General features: G+C 37.4%; 1 long non-coding RNA gene across 2 annotated transcripts; it reads left to right on the top strand.

Annotated features, from left to right (window-relative positions):
• Positions 1–3583: 3583 nt before the first annotated feature.
• LOC137856942 (uncharacterized) lies at positions 3584–7092 on the top strand. 2 transcript variants are annotated; one of them, XR_011096894.1, is made up of 3 exons: positions 3584–3716; positions 4209–4346; positions 5772–7092. It is a non-coding gene; the product is annotated as an uncharacterized lncRNA (long non-coding RNA). The 2 variants fall into 2 exon arrangements; XR_011096895.1 differs by having other exon boundaries at positions 3591–3716; positions 4174–4346.
• The last annotated feature ends 6632 nt before the right edge of the window (positions 7093–13724 follow it).

Raw genomic sequence — 13724 nt, forward strand, 5'->3', positions numbered from 1 at the left:
TAGATGTGTGCACCCAAAAACAGCACTGATCCCTTAGAATTCAGTCCTAGGCTCCAGTATAAGAAAGCACTTTTGTAATTGAACTGCTAATATTTCAAAGCAATATAATGCACTTCTGCATTTTTGGAGGCTGATTATTTAGAGGTGACATAAAAAATATACCCAAAGGTATTTTGTTCATCGTTGAAAGAAACAGCTGCAACCTAGTCTTCTACCTAAAGAAACTGTGATCAAATATGTAGGCAAGAAGGAACCTCTGTCTTAATTCATCTTTCCAGAATTTTGCAACTCTAAAGAAAAAAACTTACAACAAAATCTAGATTAATATTTTTCCCATCCGTAGAGCAATGTCAGCATATAAAGCTTTAGTTTTTAAAATGTGATGTAAAGTAAAATATGGCCCAGTATTCTCTCTCATCCACTTGGATCAAGAGGCACATATCACTTTTTGATCCTAATTGCAAACCAAACCTTTGCATAAATAGCGGTAGATAAGCAAGTATCTTTGGATCAGTAGCTATTTATTGAATCAAAGTATTCACACTGTAGAACAGCATGTGAATACTAACTGCAACTGTGACTATGCTGACAAGTTGGTTATCAATCCTGCTACTGATATAGTTTGTGTGCATTCTGATATGAGTAGGGGAAAAAAAAAAGTTTCTTCACAATCAAAGAGTATTTGGAGGATATGAGGATATAGAGAGTATAATAATATCTATGAGTATGTCAGGAGTATAAACAAACAAACAGAAAAGTAATCGAAGTAATCGAGGGTTTGACTCAGAGAGACCAACCCTTTTTTAATTCTCAGGGTCTCTGCACACATCCTATCAACTTTATTTCAAAGTAAGATAAAAAGTAATTTAATAGGGGGCAAACGTATCCTTTTTAATTAAAAAAAATACCCCTCTATTTAGCTAATACTCTCTGAAAACATTGTTTTTAAAAATTAAGTCAAAATCTTTATCTACAATCTTTTTATCTACAATAACATGTCTACAAAGTAATCCATTTCCACTTTTAAAAAAAGTAAAGAAAAAAAAGTAAGAAAGAAAGAAAGGGGAAAAAAAGAAAAAAAGAAAAAAAAAAAGACATGAAACCTCATTCCCAATTTTACCTGAAAGTTTTTGTTTCACCAAAATTACAAATTTGGTTATCAGTATCCAGCGGACAAATGTAATCCAAACATCTAGTGAATGATTTTCCTAGTATTGTCAAGTAGCTCTGCAGGAAAGATATCTTTGTGTAGATCCCGTCATGACAGGGAGTGCTCACAAGGGTCCTAAAGAATTCTGTAATATTTTGAAACCAAGCAGTTGTGTGCACAGGAATAAAAGTAAATGAAGCAAAGGTGGTAAGAAACATTTGTAATCTGAAATGCAGGAGTCGAGATGCCTAGCAGGCAGTAACCATAGCAGGTGAGTAAAACGAATATCCCATGCTACTGCAGTCTGGACACACCATCCAAATTATTTTGTTGAGAGCTGACAAATCTTTGATTTTGAGAGCAATGGCTAGTGACAATATATTTTTTATTTCCTGACGCAGCATGAATCTAAGAATGTTTCTTATTTCATATGGGAATGATTTCAGGATGCTAGCGACATAACATTCAGGGAATGAACAGTCTAAAATTTCTATAAACACCAGAATCAAGGCATTTATGAGTTTTAGTAAAAATTTTATTGAAGTCTGGTCATGTTGGCATATTGTGCATTTTAAATGTAAATTAGATTACTGGCAGTAGATTCAATTTAGTGGTAAAAATGTAAAGAAAACAGTTGGGCTACAGATGAAACAATAATGTAGCTGTTCTTTAGTTAAGAGAACAGTGAAATCCAGAAACAAATGGTGTTTGGGAATATTTATGGTAGAGGAAACATGCTGCATACGATTAACTTTGTCAATTTTATGCAGCACAGTAGTTTTTGTTCAGCTTTGAAGAACAGTTTCTGATAGTGAACATATGATAGGGTGAATGGATGGCTCTGAGGATTTACAATGGAAACTGAAATCCTTTCATCTTCAGCTCACTTGTTAAAATGCAGCCCAGGCTGCGAGAGATCAATGCTGATGGCTTTGTGTGTACAACTTGTTTGACATGACACCGGGTCTCCTCCTTCCTCCATTACAACATTTCATGTTCAAAGCCTGTGTGACTAAAAAGGACCATACCTCTAGGTATTGCATTGGCAGTTGTAGGGGAAATCCACTACTGGGGTGTGGGCAGTCGTCTTCTCACCCTGCCTTGTCCCATACTTCTGATGGGTGTCCCTCACTGCATTGCTCTCCGGAGAGAAATCACTTGCTTATCAAACATGTCATAGACACCTTTCAAAAGCTTCCATATCTAACATAAAAAGTTTAGAGTGTGGGTAGAGAAGGAGCTGTTTTATTGGACTATAAAGAAGCGTCAGAATGTGTTGGAAAGCGAACCTCATTTGCCTCAAAGATGCAACTGTGCTGGAGCATGATGATTTTGCATGTACAGCAATCAGTGCAGCTTGCAAATGGGTAGACTGGTACAGCTAAATGAAAGTTTAAATACAGATATTTAATTAAGTCAAATCTGCTCCAGTCCAAAGCCATTAAAAAAAATTCATTCTTTACTCACACCTAAGACATGCCCCACTGACCCATTGTTATTTCTGCTGTAAAACATGAAATGGTAGGAAAAGAAAAGAGAGTAAAATTAGTGAGAAATCACTCTCCCATAACAATCTGCCAGGCTAAAGGCAAGTGTCAGAGTATTGTCTTGTGAGTAACAGACATTGAGGTTAAAATCCTGTTCTGTGATGAACTAAGCTAAACTCCCTTTGGAAATGAATGGTTGGAGTAGCAAGAACCTCCCCCTAACTATGGATGAAAGATACCAAAACAAGGCTTGGACAAAGACCCTGTGGAGGAGGGAGGATGCTTATTATTATTATTATTATTATTATTATTATTATTATTATTATTATTATTATTATTATTATTATTATTATTATTATTATTTTAATTTTTGGTAAACCCTCTGGGGTGTTGCCTGTTTCTCTATGTATTGACCATAGTTAGCAAAACTTCTGCTTGATTTTTTTATGTAGCAAACTCTCCAACAGAAAATTTAAAGGTGAATACATCTTCCAGTTGTTTGACAGGATGGGCTGGAGATGGTGGGTTACAAGTGCACCTTGAATGAGAGTTGTTCAGGCACTGCAGCGACTGACAGTATTAAGAAGCTCAAAGTCATGCAGAAACACAAGTAAAATGTGAATAACACAAAATTACTGGTTGATGTTTTTCTGATTGCAATAAGAGTAATTGCATGTCGTACTGAACTTCTGAGATCATAGTGTGACCACAATAAGTGTTTAGAAGATGATAAAAAGTTTATTGACTATGTTGACTAGCTGCTGCCAGACCCCAGTGCTGAAAGACAAGTCTGTGGTCCATTTGTACCTATGCTCTGCCCAGTGCCTTGCAAGACACGGCTGGAGAGAAAGCCTGCCCTGACTGACAACAACAAAGGGTTTGCTAGTGAGTTGCCCATCCACTGTATATGCTCAGGTGTTTTGCATTCTTGAACATCATTTAAAAGCCATAAGGGAAGAGAAGAGGGGGAATGAGGAGTGTTACAGTAAGAAGTTCTGCAGTGTGCTGAGGACAGGAGACAGTGAACAGTTAGGGGACTTATTTTGAAAGGTTTCTTTTGCCTTTAGCAGCCATTACAGGTACCTTTCTGTTTTAACTTTTGAAGCAATTGCTTTTTGAATCAGTTGGGTTTGTAATGAAAAGTTGTAATTTTTGGTACCAATTTTTTTGGTACTTTTTGTTACTTAAAATCTCATAGACAATGTAAGGAGGAAAAAAAAAAAAAGAAAGGAGACTTGCCTCTTAAGTTTGTTTGAAACCCTTTTCCCACAGGACTCATTGGTGGTAGAACAATTTGCTGATCAGAATGAGAAACAAACATAAGATGTCATGAAAAATGATAAAAAGAAAGAAACTTCAGATGAAATAGGAAGTTTTAATGCAAATCATATTTGACCTCACTCTTCTATAAGAGCTCTTCATTCTTGTGTCTCAGTGAGTTAGCATTGTGCATTGTTGCAGGACTTCAGAATTAGGGTTTTGAAGTAGTTGAAAACAATTATTACTTACAATATTAATTATGGCTATATTTTTAAGGTAAAAATGTGTGCTTTTTAACCTTGATGGGGTAGCGTGATAGGTGCATGATGGGGCAAGATAGCAGAGATGGTCACCTGCAACTGGTTTTGCCTTTGGATGTGTCTTTCTTGTTGCTGGGACCCATGGCTGGGCAGCATCCTGCTCCTCCATTAGCAACACTCTTCTTTTGGGTGGGTATAGCCTTTACATACATTACCACTTCTCTTGTGAACTAGTTAGTTTTTGGGAAAAGGCTTCAAGTTTGAATGTCCCCCTTCGCTTCCCACAAGTTTCCAACTCTGTACTTATTAGTCAGCACAACTTTCATTGTTTTATGTCATGTACAAATTGGAATTGTTTTGGCAAGAGCCTTCGACACCTCCTCTCAAGTGGGAAGTTCACTTCAGTGGTTAAACACTAGCTGGAGATCTGGGAGACTGAATCCAGTGTTTTGCTCTCCCATTGTTTTCTATATGCCTTTGGCTAAATCACTGAAGGAGGAGGAATTCATCTCATCTGGCTTCAGCTGTTATGAATTAGGCATATAATCTGAGTTTGTCTATGCTCCCTCTGTGGTCAATGGAGGGAGACAGGCAACTCCAGGAGATGATTCATCCCTTTCAGAAGTGTCTGCTCTATCCAGTGATTACAGGAAGATCAGGCAACTAGCTGAGATTCATACACCTTATTTTCTGATGCATAAAATAAGTCATATTGAATCTCACACTTACTCTCTATTTTCTGGCTGTTACACAAAAAAGGGAATCCATTAAAACAATGCAATACGATGTAGTTATTCAAATTACCCCCAAAAAATAAAGGGGTGGGGGGTGGGGAGGGGATAAAAATAAGACCAATCCCAATCTAGAAAGGACTGAATAATTTTTAGACCAGACCTTTTAAAGACACTTAGGAGTCTAAAGGTGTAGAAAGATGCCTCCTAAGATTTTAAAACTCCTATGACCTATAGGAATTAGGAGATAAATGATTGAAGATCTCACTAAATGCCTATCTGTGTTTGAGGTATATAAACCTATAAAACACCTTAAAACCTATAAAAACCCTGTCTCTAGTATTATTAGGGAGAGCACTATACTAAAATATATACAAGTCTCCAAATGCCATATTCCCCTGTTTCTGTGCCCCTGGCTGCTCCTGCTTCCATGCTCCACAGCTCTTGCCCCTGGCAGCAGAGGTAAGCTTGGATGAGGAGCATATGTGACACATAACACTCCAGCTCTCCCCTGCTGGTGGATAATTCATGAGGATGAGAGCTGTGGCAGGGCTGGGGAGAGAATCAGTGAATCATAACCTCCCCTCCTCTTCAGCTGAACTGTGTGGAAACTTGGCGTGGTAGAGAATCTTGTACATAAACCATATTTTATTACTTGGAGTTGACAATTCAGCTGTGACTGTGTTACTGGCAAGTTATAGGCATAACACAGAAGATGTGAACTTAAGTTGTCCTTTCTTTTGGGCTGCTTTGTGTCTCTCATTCCTTGTTGAGTGTCTCCATCAAGACCAGCATGATAAGAGTTAATGCAAGGTCTGGGAATGAATGTGGTGGAACCCTTCCTCCCTTCTGATTCTCCCTTTCCTTTCCTTTATGTGAACAGACTCGCTCGCCATCCCCAAGAGTGCAAGAGGCAAAGGTGAGAGGAAAGCTGACAAACAAGGAAAATAATCCCTTTGCCCACCCCTAGTGGAAACTCTGCTAGCTACAACATGGCAGCTGAGAGAGAACAACTTAACCCAACCAAATCTCTTTTATTATGTTCCTGTGTTTATTTTTCTGCTGTATTTATGACTTTGCATGTTGTTTTTGGTGTGGAAAGGACTCTAAAGCTGTAGATATGTGTTGTAATTATACAAATTCCTCTGCATGGAGTCTGTTAAAAAGATTGATCTATTTTTATGAGGACACACACAAATACTCATTTTGATGGACCTCATTGGCATTTATTGCAGGCCTGCCACTACTAAAATTTAAAGCCAACCTTGTAAATTTTATGGAAACTACATGCTGCAATTATTAGCCCGAAGACCTCCTGTCTCGCAGGAATGAGTCAGATTTTGCTTTCCACGTACACTGCGGTTTACACCTGAAAGAGATTAGTGGGGACCACCAGTAGCTTGAAAACCTAATCTCCAGTATTTTGTTTCCAGTTTAGCTCTGAAAGATACTCCAGGTGTTCTCATTAATTAGTCATTGTAAGTCACTGTGTCACTATTGTGCATAGAACAGCTGTTTTCTCTGTGCACTTTTTCTGCAGGAGTGTTTTAAATTAAATGTTGTTTTATATACTTCTTAATGTTTAGAAACAATTCTTATGACTGGTGAAAATGAACAAAAACAACCCCTAACAAATCAGTTTAGGACAAATTCTTGAGTGTTTCCTGCAATGGTGTAACTTTACAGAGTTCTACCTGAGTGGATGATCTAGCTAAACATTGTAAGTAGATCTTGCCATTTTCTTTCTGTGGCAAAATTCCCACTAATATTAAGAACTGGCTATAAGTATTATAGACTGTATATGTTATACTTCCCCCATTATCTTATTTTATAGTCACAAACCGAGGTGGATGGAGATTAAGTGGATTAAACCTATCAATCCAACTAATCAAAAGGGAAAAATAAGATTAAGGATAGCTGGATGAGAAGTCTTAATAGTATGCAGAGTATAAATACCAGTTTGTATATTTTGTGTCTGTATACTGTCCTACACACAGCCTTTGCTAAATTTTTATTCTTTGCTTGGAACCTGTAAGTGAGATGGCCTGTTGCAAAGGACAGTTCAGTTGACAACAAGTGAAACATTATTAAAGAGGAGAACTTGGGTGGGATCTAACAACCATGAGTTATGTTTATTACGTGGCCCATTATGGTTGAGACTTCAGAAAAAAATAAATATTGATGTCAAGCCTTCTCATCCTTCATTTCAAAATAAGACTTTTTCTTTGTCAGATCATTTGAACACCAGGGGAGAAGAAGGGAAAAATATTTGTGGATTTTTCACCTTGGTGGAATTCTCTCTCTCCCTTAGAGTATCAGTGCTGTGCCTCAGAGCTCCTGACCCTGCACCTCACTATTCCTAACACAGCAGGCCTGGCCATGTCCACTGCTGCATCCTTTACTGATGGCTATCCATACATCTTGGGACTGCTTTGAAATTTCAAAGCCTAACGCTTTCTGGGGGAAAGAACTGGAAACGTAAAAGTGAGAGAACTCGTGCTGAGATGAGAACAATTTGTTAGGTAAAGCAAAAGCTGTGCACACAAGCAAACCAAACCAAGGAATTCCTTTGCTATTTCCCATTGGTAGATGCATCCAGGAAAGCATGGCTCATCTGCATAATGGTGTCTTGGAAAGACAAACACCATCACTCTGAATGTCCATCTCTTCCTTCTTCTTTATGTCAGTTTTTATTGCTGAGCATGACACCATGTGGTATAGAATATCTCTCTGGCCAGTTTAGGTCACTTGTCCAGGTTGTGTTCCCTCCCAGCTTCTTTGGTACCCTCAGCCTCCTTGCTGGCAGGGCAGCATGAGAAGGAAAATAAAGTCCTTGGTTCTGTGTAAGCATTGCTCTGCAACAACTAAAAACAATTTATTTTCATCAAAAATCCCAAACACAACATTGTGTGAACCACTATGAAGAAAATTAACTCTAGCCAAAACTCCAGCCAAAATTATCACAAATTACCACAGAAATGCTTGCAAAAGTTCTTAGCAGTTTGGAACAGTAAGACATTTTTTCAGGATTAGAAAAGTGCAGTAGTAGTCCATCTCTGCTGTGAGGAGAAAGAGTAACTCAGCAAAGCATTAGTTCATGTAGTACTTACAAGTATATTTGCTGAACAGCTCAACTGTGGGACATAGCAATGCTAAGATGATAGGCTGTAGTAAAGGTATTGCAATTTCACAAAGGTATATGGGCACCCTGACCTGGTCTTTAGACAAGGAGATGATTTAAAAAAAAAAAATAAAAAAATTAGAAAACTTGAAAAGGCATTTTGGGAGTCCCTGGCAAATGGTGGGTCTATGTATTTTTGTGAAATGCCTTAGATTAACTAAAATTAATGTCAAATCAAAAAGGTTTAATGTAAAAATTTGAAATGGAGGTAAGCCTTTGAAGGATTGTTTTATTGTTGTCACAACACATAGAGAGAGATCTTCAAGAAAATGGAAGTTAAAATAATGGACTTTCATGGCCATGCTGGTTTACATCAGGTTTCCCAAATGAAGCAGTTAGGCCCAAATCTGTACAGGTACTTAAATCTTAGGTGGAGGGTGGTAAGAAAGGGGGGATGATGTTGATACGAGACTTTTTAAAGATGATGTGTCTGCATCTCCACAGAAAGCCCTCTTCTTACACAGGTCTGGCTTTGTGGTCTGAAGTGAGGTGCCAAAGGCCTTGACAGCTGTGAGATTTCATATACTGTCTGCTAATGGTTCAGGGTTGGTGGGCTGAGAGGGACAGATGTCCTTGGCACTGCCAGGAGTACTCAGTGGCTTGATCATGGATGCTCCTTGAATCCAAGTGGCCAATACCTCAGTTCTGAGCTCAGGCCTCATGTTCTCCCAGAGGCCTATCCTGAGTTCTCAGAAGTCTTCAGCGTGTACTTACACACACACACACGATGGGTATGTTTTCCAGTTCTGCACTTTTCTGACTTTCAAGGTTGGACCTTAAGGGAAACTGCATACTGTTATGTCAATATAGATAACTCCATAGCATAAAATTATATAACTGCTCTTTTGTTGCATGCCTGTGATCTCTTGCAGGTGAAGTGGGATTAAGGCAACCTCGTGCCCTCCGCTCACAATGCACAAAAACTCCTGTTGGTTGACAGTGTCCCAGTCCTTTCCTTGGACGTGTCAGTTTATGTTAATGTGTCCCCATACCAACTATTTTATTTATGCCCTTGATCTTTTCCTCACAGCCACAAGAATTATAAATGTTTAACTAAGCGGTATTTAATTTTTCACCTTTCAAATGACAACTCATATGGGGACAGACTCAAATTTTCTGCTTAATGAAACAACTACGCAGAGATTTAGCTCTTCTAAACTGAAATGCAACAAGGCATATGAGGACAGCCTTTCTTATATTTTAGAATAAAGCATATGTAGAGGACGTAGCAAAGATCCCGACTAACTCCATATATTGTTGCTGGAAAGAGGGTGATACTCTTCACTTGTCTATAGAGAGATATTGTGCTGATTTTTGGTGTCCAGTAAGCAATATTTGCTTTTTTTCCCCCTGTAGTCATGAGGAATAAATAAAACACTCTAACATGTGGGCAGGACTTCAGTGTATGAATTCTTTCCAAGTTTTTTTTTTTTTTTTTTTTTCAAAATTTTTGATTCACCTTGAATAGTTTCTCCTTGGAATATGATACTCCTTTCCTTATAAAAGAATGGATAGGGAATCTGTTTGTAATAAACACTCTTCTAATGTAATAAATTTAGCAAGTAGCTTGATTCTAATTGAATGCATCATAGTTGCTTTGAAACAAAGCAAGTTGTTTGTGCTTTTTCTCTGATTTCAGAAGTAGCTGTGTCTACATAAAATGTCTCTAACTTGCAAGTAGTCAAGATATTAAAATGTGAAAAATGCAAATAGAATTTGCACCATAATGTGCTTTAATTTGATTTGACATTAGATTTCTGCTCTTCATCTTTTATGATAGCTATTGAAAAGATGTAATTTTATTTTGAAGACTTAAATTTTACCTTTGGTATGTTCCAATAGATGGAAATTGAGGAGGGAAAAGTTATAGTGCCGAGTTGTGGACACATGCAAATTAAGTTTTGACTTTGATTATATTTTTTTGCACTTGCTATTTGAGATGTGCACTCATTCTATTTTTCTTTTCGGTGAATATTTATCCTGATGGCTATCACTAAATAATTGCTTGGTGTCTAAAGCTCTTTTCATATGACGGGCAATTCAAAACCTTGATCAAGGTCAATTGTTAAGGTGTCGCAATCTGAAAATTTAATCATCACCAAGAGTAAAATGATACTCAGAATTATGCCTTTAAGAAAAGCCACTATTTACCAAGGAAAGTGTTTTTTATATCCAGTGATCATAGTAATTTCTAAAGTGGAGCATCTTAGAATTTTCTTTGACTTATTCACTTGAGAAAAGGGCTGTCTATTCATTCACTCAGGAAATTCTAGACAGCTAGTCAGAAAAAAAAAAAAAAAAAATCTGGTCTGATCAAGAGTAACTCAGGTTTTGCCTACAACTTGAACAAACTTGGTGCCCTAACCACAGCTTGGTCTGTTTCATAAACTTATAATACATTTCAAGTCCTTGCCCAAAACTGGCCCCCAGCTGAATACATGAATTCACAACCACATTTGGTAAGACTAGTGTGAAATTATGCAAGCTGGAATGTGGTCTTCCATGGAGTTAGTAACTCCTCACAGATCCAACTTCAGTTCATCTGGGATCACAATAGCATCTAGTGATGCAAGTATTTCCCATACAACAGACATTTTTATTTGGTTTGTCTGACAATTTTCTGAACCCAACTCTGCAATAGCTCAAGATTTCTGATAGTTATTTTCGTGCATGAAATAGGTAAATGGGAATTCTATTTGGCATCTGTAGCGATTAATTTAGATATACAAGTGCCTTTGACATAACAGCATGATTTGTGGGTTTGTTCATAGGGATGACAAGAGCCTCTTTCTAGCTGGGGAGCTGCACATCATTTGATAATGGTTGTGTTGCAACTGGAGCAGTGCTGTCACATTTTATGGTGCAGTCCCTCACAAAATGGTGTGGAAAGCACAGGAAGGTCAACATCCTCATACATGTGATGACATGATTGCTTACACAGGATCTCAAAAACAGTGCAGACTTCACTTGCTTCAGTTGTTGTCCCAATGTAAATCCAATGCTCCATCCAGTGGAAATCCAAGGTCTGGCATATCTAGAGGCTATGTATTATTTCAATAACAATAATAGCAATTTGTTAGGTTATCTAGTACAGAACAAGGTCCCCAAAACCTTCCTGAAATGATCTCAGGTGCTTAGTGAGTATATCTCAAGTTCCCCATATTTTTTTTATTTATTTCTTTTTATTTTTAAAGATGTGCTCCCTGATTGTCATGTCAAAAACTCAACAGCAGAATGTTCCTCAGTGGATATTGAGTCTTCACCCACAGCTCCTGGGCTTCCTAAGGCTTTTCATAGCTTTTTTGATTCTTTTTTTATTATTGTTTATTTTTTTTTGATTCCTTTTATAACTCAGAGAAGGCAGAACAGCAGAGCAACAAGACAGCAACTATTAGATAAATACCCAAGATGCCACTGCAAATAACAAGCAAAACTGAAGACTACATGGAAAGACACTTTACAAAAATAGCACTAATATACTTGTTCCTAGTTTTTAAGGGTCTGCTTCTGGATAAAGACATGGGGACCTCATCTACTAGGTACTCCGCATAAGACGTCTTTAGTCAGGCTAGTACCAATTTTATTAGCACCTTTCAGTCAGACACATGATTACAGCTTATGGATGTATATCCAAAACAACTTAGATATTACACTTGGTTGTGGTAGCGTGCAATGCAAAACATTTTCAAAATCTTGCATCAAAAATGATATCAAATATTTCAGGAAATTTGTAAATAGTTCCATGCTGTTACAACTGTTCAGCTATCAGGTCTTGAAGATGGTAGTCAAAGCTTGCTTATTGTTCCTATTTTTCTTTTTTTTAATTCATTTTTTTTTAAATTAAATTCAGCAGTAGCACTTAGAATGAAAACCATCATGCTTGTAAAGTAGAAAAAATGTAGAAATTAGATTGCTCTAATGGCATAGAATTAAGACAAAAGCCTCATCAACTCAGAGACCTCACAAACTTCTATCTTTGGCGTGAAAAGGAGACTTGACTCATCACAATCCCAGCTGATCTAACTTCCCTCTCAAAGTGGGACCTATTTTCACTTCTTTGTCAAGTTCTGAAGATCAACAGGTATGGAGAAGCTATAATCTTTCTGGTCAATACATTTCAGTGTTTTGTGATTTTTTTTCTTGTATCTAACTGAAGTTTCCTTTACTGCAACTTGTGTTTGTTGCTTCTTGTCCTTTTCTGTGCACATCTAGGAAGAGCATACAGTTATCATTCACTGCCCAAAGAGTGCTCTTTATATCAAAAGCATCATCACTTTAAATCTTTTCCTTTCTGTAACGTGCCATTAAATATGTGTGAGTGGGAGGGGGCAGAAGAAGGAGGGACAGGGAAATACAAGATTTTTTTAAAATATGGTTTCCTCTAAAGGTCAAAAAGGCTGTGCTGGGTGGACCTCTGAAAGCAGTGGATCTCTTTTCTTCACAGAAATATGGCATCTCTGTTTGTAAATATGGGCATTAAAAACCAGTGAATACTAAATCTCTTGACTTGCCCGAAGTCACAAAAGAAATTAATCAAATCAAGAGCCCCAATTACCTGCTTCAGTTTTCATTTTATGCTACAAAGTCACCCTTCATTTAAAAGCAATTGAGATCGGAGTATTTGAAATGTTTCTGCGACTGTTTTTTCTTATTGTCCCACTTCTGAAACATTGCTCCAAATACTTTTAGCTTGAAACCTAAAAACACATCAACAGCTATGAAAGACTTTCTTCTGAAAAAAAAAAAAAAAAAGTGTTTCATTTTCTTTAGGGTTATTTATTTATTTATTTCCCCCTTTGGTAGCCGTTCAACCATTTTTACTAGGCCGCTTCTTGCCACCTTAAATTAAATTCATAAAAATGTCAGAACTCAAGTGATCAAAATTTTCTTCTCATCCACGCTGTGCTTCTATAGGGATTTTTTCCCCAGATGATGTTATTTAAAGATGACTATTGACAATAAATTTATTGCTTGCAGCACTCCAAATGTGTGATGTCTTTTCCTTCACTTTCCTGACATGATTCTTGCAACTTTTTCCCTTTCTGGGAAAATATTGCCACCCACAAAGCACTTTTCTCCATTTAGAAGAAGTTCTGTGGTCCCTCCCATGAGAGGGTCATGTAAGGTAAAGCTTTGAGACAAAAAGTCAGATCATGTCCATAGTAAGTAGGAACGAGAATCATATTTGATTTAGTAGTCTGTTTCCTTTCCTTGGTCTTTGAATTATATTGTTTTTTAGCAACTGAAGTTTGTTGTCATGGCCCCGTAAATTGTTGTGGTATGAAAAAAGCAGCCATATGACCCTCAGCCTACCATTGTAAGTACAAAACGTAGAGGTATTAATATGAAAACAAAATGGTTTTGCATGCACTATTTTGTACTTTACGAGAATTGTTGTATTCTGAAAGCAAGACTATAACAGTGCTTCCAACACTTCTGATATTATTACAAGTCTCATGACGTTTGGTGTTTTTCCTTCGAACGCCGGCTCCTAGAGACATCTCATTACCTGTGATTCTCAGCTTTCATTGAAAAGGGATGCTTTTAGCTCTTGTGGTTACAGAGAAAAACATGCAAGTCTGAGCCCCAAAGACTTAAAAAATAGAAGGCAAAGGCCAAAAATTCTTAAAATTCCAGTTTTTAAATTAATGTTAC

Source organism: Anas acuta, chromosome 5, assembly GCF_963932015.1.
Source record: "Anas acuta chromosome 5, bAnaAcu1.1, whole genome shotgun sequence".
NCBI classification, from domain to species: domain Eukaryota; kingdom Metazoa; phylum Chordata; class Aves; order Anseriformes; family Anatidae; genus Anas; species Anas acuta.